At 42.1% G+C, this 9163-nt stretch overlaps 1 protein-coding gene across 2 annotated transcripts in view; it reads left to right on the forward strand.

Moving 5' to 3' along the window:
* Window positions 1–7478, forward strand: part of LIG4 (DNA ligase 4) — a 132998-nt gene extending 125520 nt beyond the window's left edge. For both annotated transcript variants that reach the window (XR_005984082.1, XR_005984081.1), the window contains 3 exons: window positions 2424–2450; window positions 5522–5617; window positions 7065–7478. The gene's annotated coding sequence lies outside the window, so the exon portion shown is untranslated. The remainder of the gene's footprint in view (window positions 1–2423; window positions 2451–5521; window positions 5618–7064) is intronic.
* Window positions 7479–9163: the final 1685 nt, after the last annotated feature.

Genomic DNA, 9163 nt, shown 5'->3' on the forward strand with positions numbered 1-9163 from the left:
GGACCAATGTACAGAGAGGGGAGATGACCTGAAGTTGTACAGATGGGGGCAGCTTTGTTCCTGGAGTCATATGTCTACAAGCCAAGAATGGCAAGGATTTGCCATCAAACACCAAAAAGCAGAAGCAGCAGGAAGGATTCTCTCCCAGAACCATCAGCAGGCACACAGCCCCATCAGCACCTCGACTTCAGACATCTGGGCTCCAGATCTTGAGACAACAGACTGGCTTTTAGCCACTTAGCAGTTGGTGTTCATTATGACAGCCTTAGTGAACTGATACCTTTTAGAGCCCCTGTGACCCCGTTGGAAATTCTCTGCGTGGTGTCTTAGAATATTCGAGAGGAATCCATGATTGTAGTATTTTCTTTTATTTCTTTCTGTAATTCAATTTTTCCCTCTGCTGGGCTACTCATTGTCACTATTCAGGTTTTCTTTTCCTGGTCATCATTCAGGTCATCTTCATGTGTTCTCTTTTCCTCTTTTTTCTTATCCCAATTCCCAGATATTTTCAAATCTACTTGTTAATTCTTTATCACACCTTGTTCATATATTTTCAAGGATTTTAAAAAATTCACTAAACATATAAAATATAGCTATTTTATAGTCTTCCTCTGTTAGATCGGATGTCTTATTTATTGAATGTTCTCTCTGTTAAATCACAAGGCTTTGCTTATGGATTCTCCTTTCTTTGTGTTCATTTCATGACTGAGTTGCATGTTTTCTTTGACATTTGTTTGTGGGAATGTTCCAGGACCAGGAATGATAATGCATTTTTCCAGGAAGGTCTTCATTTGCATCTTCCAGGCACCTGGGAGACAGGAAGGCCAAAATGAATCAAAGAAGATTCTAGGCTTTCTTCAGTATGGATCTGGAATATACATCCACAGGGGAGCACTTTGTTGCTTTGTGTTCTTAGATGCAAGTGATTTCACTTGTACTCCTGGGTGTGAGGAGGATTCTGTGAGGAGCAGTGATTTCCCTTCCTCTGAGGAAGTAGCCCTTTGGGGTCCCAATTTACAGGAGAAGAATCTCCCATTAGATTTCTTACCTGGTGAGTCCTGGGTTAATCTGACCCTAGCATACTATGAATCTAGAACAACCTTTATCACAAATTCCCTAACTTGCTCTCAAGGCAAAATTCCTTTCTGTGCTCAGTTTATCTCTCTGAGTTCCCATGCTCACCTAGTTTTTTGAACTGACAAATTCCACTTTCCATTCAGGTTCTCAATGCGGGCTGATTGGAGTCTCCAGCCCTCTACACTATGTTTTCAGAAACATGGCCTTCTTCTGGGCAACTGAGCATTTTCATGGGCTCAGTCCTCCCCTGGGAGAAGGAGGCTGGGCTCAGTGCTCCTACATAGATTAGAGGATTGGAACAGAGTTTGGACCTATGTTTATTCTCTTTCTTCCAGCTGTATTGAGGTATATTTGATAACAGCATCACACATATTTAAAGTGTACAACGGGGATCCCTGGGTGGCGCAGCGGTTTGGCGCCTGCCTTTGGCCCAGGGCACGATCCTGGAGACCCAGGATCGAATCCCACATCGGGCTCCCGGTGCATGGAGCCTGCTTCTCCCTCTGCCTGTGTCTCTGCCTCTCTCTCTCTTTCTCTCTCTGTGACTATCATAAATAAATAAAAATTTAAAAAAAAATAAAGTGTACAATGTGATGATTTGATGTGTATACGTGGTGAATTGATTACCACCATCAGGTGAATCAAGTTAATTAATATCCCTCACCTCATAGTTACCTTTTCTCCCTGTAGTGAGAACACTTCAGATCTACTCTCATAGCAAAATTCCAGTACACAACACAGAATTATTAATTACAGTCACCCTGATATTCATTAGATGTCCAGAACCTACTCACCTAATGACTGAAGGCTTTGACCAGCACCTCCCCATTTCTGCCCCCACATCCCCATCCAGGCCCTGGTAATCATCATTGTCTGCTCTTTGTTTCTATGAGTTCAATATTTATTTATTTATTTATTTATTTATTTATTTATTTATTTAGATTCCACCTATAAGTGAGACCATACAACATATAATGTTTGACTTTCTCTGTCTGGCTAACTTCTTTTACATAATATCCTCTATGTGTATCTCTGTCTGGCAAGTGGCAAAATTTCCATCTTTCTCGTAGCTGAATAATACTCAATTTTACGTGTCTATATCTACTACATCTTTATCTGTTCATTCATTTGCTAACAATTAGGTTGCTTCTAAATCTTGTCTATTGTGAATAATGCTACAATGAGCATGGAGGTACAGGTATGTATTCAAGTTACTATTTTCATCCAATTTTGCAACTTGTGCAAGATAGAGATGTAGCTGCTTGCGGAGCCCCCACTCCAGGATAAGCGATATTGGTTTGACAAACATGGGGGTGAGGTATAAATGCTTTCTTTTCTCTTCCTAGGAAACTGCATGACCCTGAATGGCAGCAGTAAGTATCTTCTGTCCTCTCAGATCCTCCTCCTGTTCCACATTCTTTTTTTTTTTTTTTTTTTTCTGTTCCACATTCTTAAAGGGATTTCTGGAATTCCAGTCCTCTCCATGTTTTCTCTTCCTGAGTTTGTAAGATTATGTTAATTCCTGTTCAAATTCCACAACCAAATGCCCTCTCCAATCCCTTCTAGCCCTTCTGGTAGAATGTTCCAAAGAATGCAATGTTCATTGTTCTAACTCAGTGTTTCTCACTGGGGCTTGATTGGCATTTGGGTATAATGATTCCACCTGTGGAGCCACTGGATGCCAACTTCACTCTTGAGCCAACGATATCATTAAAGAAAAAAACAACAAAAAACAGAGACAAAGATTTCCAAATGCCCTTTGGGATAAATTCTATCTCAGTAGAGAATTCCTATGGTCAATGCTATCAAAATCAGTTCAGTTGGAAATGCTGTTCCCTAATTGTGTGTACGTGCACCTTAGCATCTGAGGAGTGGGAGGCCTATTTGGGGGGGAAAGGAAGTACTATCAAGAAGTAATTTATGTTTGTGTGACATGTAATCAAAATTACCAGTGTGTTCCTATTATAGGAAACATACAAAGAAGGTACATTCTCCTATCCCTCTGGCATCTGGCTTACAAAGGGTAAGAGCTCTGTGTAGGTGTGGAGGCAAGGTCGAGTCTACAGGCAGAACACACAAAACAAGAGAGAATAGTTAAGCTAACATGAGGTTTGTGTAGCAATTAGAGAAAGTAGAAGAGTTCTGGGGGCTTGAGAGTTGAGTGTGGAAGTAGAGCACTGGGGGCAGCTGCCATCCTGGGAAGTTGGTGGGCTGGGCTCACCATAATAAGAGAAGATTTAAATACGTCCCAGCAGCAAGCATATACTTTTCTCTCCCCAGTAGCCTTTTATAGAAGAAACTGAATAAAGATAGAAATGCTTCTAATTTCCTTTTGATTGATGTGTGTGATTTGATGTACGTATTTGGAGGAGAGGAGAGAGAAGCTGCACCAAGCCTCAGCCACGAGGATAGTCGTTAAGCATGTGATTGTTATTAAGAACGCAAATCCTATTTTCACCAGCATCATTTATATTTTTAAAGATATGTTTTTGAAATTTAGAAAACCTCATATTAAGGCCACGACATTTGCTTTTTTTGGATGTCCATTCAAATAAAGACATAATAGGAAAAATTTCCTTTGAGCATTTTCCATATAGACAATATAATGCATTCATTTGGCAAGATAAAATCATTATTATTATTGAAATCTATGAAAATGACTTCGACGTTGGCTTGACTGTCTCAGAAAAATGATTTTTTATTTCCCGAAATAAAAGCTGATGCTAATATTTTTATTGTATGCTTTTCTTCTATATAATATGCTGTGAAGAAATATTTCATTAATCTGACATAAAATTAAATATTTTAAACTATGAATTGGTACTTAGGAGGATCTAAGCAGGCATTGTATTGACATAAAATATTCAGAAATACTGCTTGGCACGTGCCCTAGTATTTTTATGAAAATTAAAATACCTATTGTATTCTATTTGGCATATCGAGGTTCTGGCTTTTGTCTCTCACTGTACATAGTGTTGTGATTGATTTAGCAACATGCATAGAAATAGCACAAATAATCACCTCAGCATAATACAAAGTAGTTACAGAATGATGATTGGGATATGTTGCATTATGCAGCATTTAGCGTGGGAGTGTTTTAGCTGGATGATACTGAAAATTAGCCTATTAGTTTATAATCTGGTTGGTATTAAAAAGCCCTGTCTGTATTTTGGTCACATTATTGAAATTAGTTCAAAATGTTTACACCCTAAGACTGAGCACCACCACCCTTAACCCACGGACACTGATGGCTGCTGTCCAGTAACACGTGTACCTCTCCTGAAATACTGGGGCTTAGATGTCATGTTAAGTAGTAAAGTGCTTTTCATGTTCTGTTATAAGTGGCTCTTACAGTCAGAAATGTATTGGCTTCTACGGAAGAAGATGTTTGTTTTTTAATTTGTCTGACACTGCTGAGCTCTGTCTGGGTCAAAATCTCCCTCTGCTTTCCAGAGGGCAAAAGCTTTCCCTGTAGGCTCACACCGTGTCAGCAGAGGTCTGTAGAATTGCCGGGCAGGAGCGTTCTGGAAGAGGAAGTGGCAGCAGTGCGCTGTGGTTTCAGATCACTGAAATTCTCCATTTCTCTAAATTCTCATGACAGATTCTGGCAGGGCTGCTGTAGGACAGAGTGAGATATTTGCCTCCAGCTGGTAAGAAAGACTTAAAGAAAAAAGAAAACTGTAAACAGTATCAATTCCAGAAAGCAGAGAGAGGACTTTGGGGGCCGTCCGCCTGCCCACCATCTGCTCACACGCGGACAACCTGAGACCCCCCTGTTTGCAAAGGGACACACACGGCAGGCAACACACGGGCTGCCAGGCCCTACATGGAGTGCAGGGAAGATGTGAGGAAGCGGGCTGTCCACAGTGTCATTTCCACTCACCTCTTCAGGCAGGAGACTAGCTGAAGCCAGCCCTGGGCCTTCCCAGGGATACACTTATTCCTGCCATGGTAAAAGCTGAATGCTAAAAGATTGCTTCCGGAAGAAGAAAAACTAAATTAGATAGTTTGCAAATCTGAGAGCGGCTTCCCATCTGGTGAATACGTTTCCCTTCACCTTGCTTAGCTATTCTCCTACCCTAGAGAGTGCCCAAAAGTTTCCACCTCATTGGCACCAGCCACCCTGCAAGGTATGTAGCATATACTGAGATACTAATGAAAGACAGTACATAGCTGTATTGTGAGCAGAAAAATCAATGGTATATTTTCTGGGGTCAAAGTTGCACCCTGAATTTAGGCTAGAGGACATGGCGACAACCACTCAGGCTCTAGGACTTTCCAAGTAGTGAAACGTATAAAAACATTTGCCTAGGGTCTGTTTTTATAAAGCTTAAATCTAGTATCTTAGAGGTAATTTAAAAAACAAATTCTTATTGAATGTTTTCTGTAATCACCCAACGCATAAAATCCATAGTATTTAATGCAACCCCCTTCTATCTGGCAGGTGAGGAAATGGAGATTGGTTGCCATAGATGAAAAATTAGTGGAGGAGGAAGCTGAACATGGTGTTGGGAGAAAATAATTAAAATGTGAATAAAAGGTAAGAGAGAAAATTGATCAATTGATCATATCGACAGATGACCTAAGAAGCCCTCTGGTACAAGATTTGGCAATATAATGTCACAACCCAGCTTCAGAAACTAACCAAAGTTCGGGTAAGCCTCCACGTATTTCTGCTGAAGAAAATCAGATTACATGAGCCTGCATGTGGGATTAGAGATGTTTTATCAACACAGAAGACAAAGAACTTAATCCAGTGTGAAAAGATAGGTCATCTATTCCTTCCAAGTGGAGCAGCATTTCACCAAAAAACATGTTTTTACCTATTATCCCAGTTCCCAAGAGTCAGTCTTTGCCACCATGGGTCCCAATTTGCTGCTCCTGTGGGGAGTGGGGGTGGTTGTCTGCTGGTGACCCTCCCGGGTATGCACTCTACAACTGGGCTGCTGGCGGAGGGGACTTTGCTCTAAGGCTGTCTCCATCCATCCAGGAGACACAAGGCGGTTTCAGACAGCTCCCACAAAATCTGAGGCAGGAAGCGTTCTAAACATAGAGAATGAATTCACGGAATTGTTGGTTTTACTTCTGCTCACCCACAGCCCGTAGACATATGTAAGTCCCAAAGAAGTCAGAGGTGGTCTTTCCCTAAGGCCATTGGCTAGGGTCTTTTAGAATCTTGAGGATCCCTCGTGGATTTCCCATTGATTGTTTTTGTAGCTACAACTTGTTACAGGAATCCTGATTTATAAATCAAACCTCTGGAAGTGTGTGAGGGAAATCATCTGGTGGGTTTTCAAGACCACAAGCACTGTAAAAGCTAAGTTTCAGTTGACAAGGAATGGGGATTGTTTGGTTGAATAAGTTGTGCATTGTTAAGTGAATTGTCTTAACCTATGTTGTCCTCATTTCAGTATCAGAAATAACCACTGGATTTTTCTCCCTGTATGCACTTCCTTTATAAATTTTCTCTGTTATAAGTGCCTCAAAATTAAATGACATTAAATAGCGAACACCTGCTTAATAAAATTAAAATGAAGCAATGATGACAAATACTATAATAAAAACAAATGCAAGCTCAGGCCCTGAAATCTCATGTGGTTCTCAGAAACACATTAGAAATCCAGATGAACATTTTTAAATGTTTACTCAAGTCATAGTAAAAAAAATACATTTTCATAAACGTCTGATATTGTTGGGATCCATTTAGAGAAACATTCACCTAAAAGATGCTCCAAGGTAGTCATATCAAAGGTTTCTTTTTCAGTGTCTGTGTATGTATAGTAGACACGATTGCAGAGCATGCTGGATGAAGGAGTTAAATAATTCTTATTGGCTCTTGTAACTCTGATAATTTAAGACACAGAAAATGGATATACATTTGAGGCTTTTCACACAAACAATAATATTTTGAGGACAGTCCACACATACAAAAAAGGCATTCTCCCAGGCTAGGGAAGAGACAGGAGAGGCATCTTTTCCTGCCCTAGGAGCAGAGGGAACCGGTCTCTTGATCCTCGCAGCAGAGGGAACTGGTCTCTTGATCCTCGCAGAGCCTTGGATAGGAAGCAAGACACCAGGAAGCAGTGACCACGTGGCGGTAGGACCGTGTTGCCTTACCAAAGGTCTCTGTGGCCCACGAACACCACAGACAGCATGACTGGCTGGCCAAGAGCCCCTATGGACACCTCTTTGCTCATCTGTGACCTGAGGTAGGAAGGGCCCATGGTCGACCCGTCTTGGCATGACAAAGACCTCAGGCTGCCTCACAGTCCTATGGACAGAGACAGGGGACAATGGAAGCTGGAGTCCAAAATTAACTGGAACGATAGAACATAAAATCATATATACCGTGGACATGAATTCATATAAGCCTAAGTCTTTCCTTAATAGAAAGGAGTTTTTTTTTTAAATAATAAATTTATTTTTTATTGGTGTTCAATTTGCCAACATACAAAATAACACCCAGTGCTCATCCTGTCAAGTGCTCCCATCAGTGCCCGTCACCCATTCACCCCCACCCCCCGCCCTCCTCCCCTTCCACCACCCCTAGTTCATTTCCCAGAGTTAGGAGTCTTTATGTTCTGTCTCCCTAGAAAGGGGTTTCGATGGATGGGCTGCCCACTGGGATCACAAACACTCATTTCCGTGGTTTGTTACCTTAGAATACACTCATTTATTTCTGGAAAATAAACACCTCATGATACTGTTCCTCTAGGTCCTGAGTCAGAAACTGGCTTTTACTCTTCCTAAGGTAAGGGTATTACCCGATGGCATTGGTTTTAAGTAAATCTCAAGGGTTTTTTCTTTTTAATTCTTTCTTAAAGATTTTATTTATTTATCTGAGACAGAGAGAGAAAGAGAGCACAGAGGGAAAGGGAGAAGGAGAAGCAGACTCCTCGCTGAGCAGGGAGCCTGATGCAGGGCTCAATTCCAGGACCTTGGGATCATGACCTGAGCTGAAGGAAGATGCTTTACTGATGGAGCCACCCAAGGGCACTTACTTTTTCTTTTTAAAAACCCAGTATCAGGATTATATTATTGTTAGAATTTATTTGGTATAAGAAAAAGAAAAGGTTAATTAGTCATCTGCTGTCTAAAATCTAAGGAAAAGTCAGCCTGCTGATCTTTATAATTGTTACTAACATAATTGCCCAGTGAACAGGGAGTGTCATAGGACCAGTTTTGTTTCCAAAGAGACTACTGGAGGGGGAAAAAAAACCCCTCAAACCTATGATGCCTTTTTAGTGAAAATAAAGAGTTTAGTATAATCGTGATGTTTATGTTCACAGATTGCTTTTACTAATATGCTTTCAAATTAGGAGGTTTGACATCTATATCAGACAGGATCAAGTTGGGAAAACAGAAACCCTAACAGTTTCTTGTTGTTGTTATTGGTTTTTGTTGTTGTTGTTACCTGAGATAATTTAATACAGGATATTAGTTAAATAGATATTGGAAGACTGGAAAACAAAGAGGCAGTGATGTGGTGCCCAGTGTAGCACATCTCAAGAGCCCCTGATAAAAGGAGCAGCACTTGGGGGTAATCCAATCGTGGACACAGACCTGGGCTCCTGGCCGGGGGTGGCCTCCCTGGTGCCAGAGCTTCATGAGCCTGGAGAAACCCGCGCTAAGCTGGGACGCAGACCTCTACGGCGAGGGTGCTGGTGGACAGCTGCTGGGACCTCAGGATCTCAGACAAGGGCTCACCAGACTGGGACCCACACATCTGAGGAGTGGGAGGTGCCTGCCTGAAAGATGTGATGAAGTGGTTCTGGCAGTGAGGAGGATGCCTGCAAATAGAACCAGCTGTTCCTGGAACCCGCAACCGCTGCCAAACGGAGGGACCATTATTGGTGGGAAACTGGCAGGACAAGCAGAACGAACCGAACTACCTCCTCCCGCCCTCCCTTCTCCCCGAGCAGCCCCTGCCAGCTGCGCGAGCTAAGAGAAGCCTAGCTGGCACCGAAGTGCGGTGCGCAGCTCCCTCCAGCATCGGAGGGAGGTGGCGGAGGGAGGAGGAACAGCGCAGTCGCCAGCATCAACCTCCGAACCTCCGAACCTTCGAACCTTCGCGCTGGATGCTCAG

This window comes from Vulpes lagopus, chromosome 16 (assembly GCF_018345385.1).
Source record: "Vulpes lagopus strain Blue_001 chromosome 16, ASM1834538v1, whole genome shotgun sequence".
Lineage (NCBI taxonomy): Eukaryota > Metazoa > Chordata > Mammalia > Carnivora > Canidae > Vulpes > Vulpes lagopus.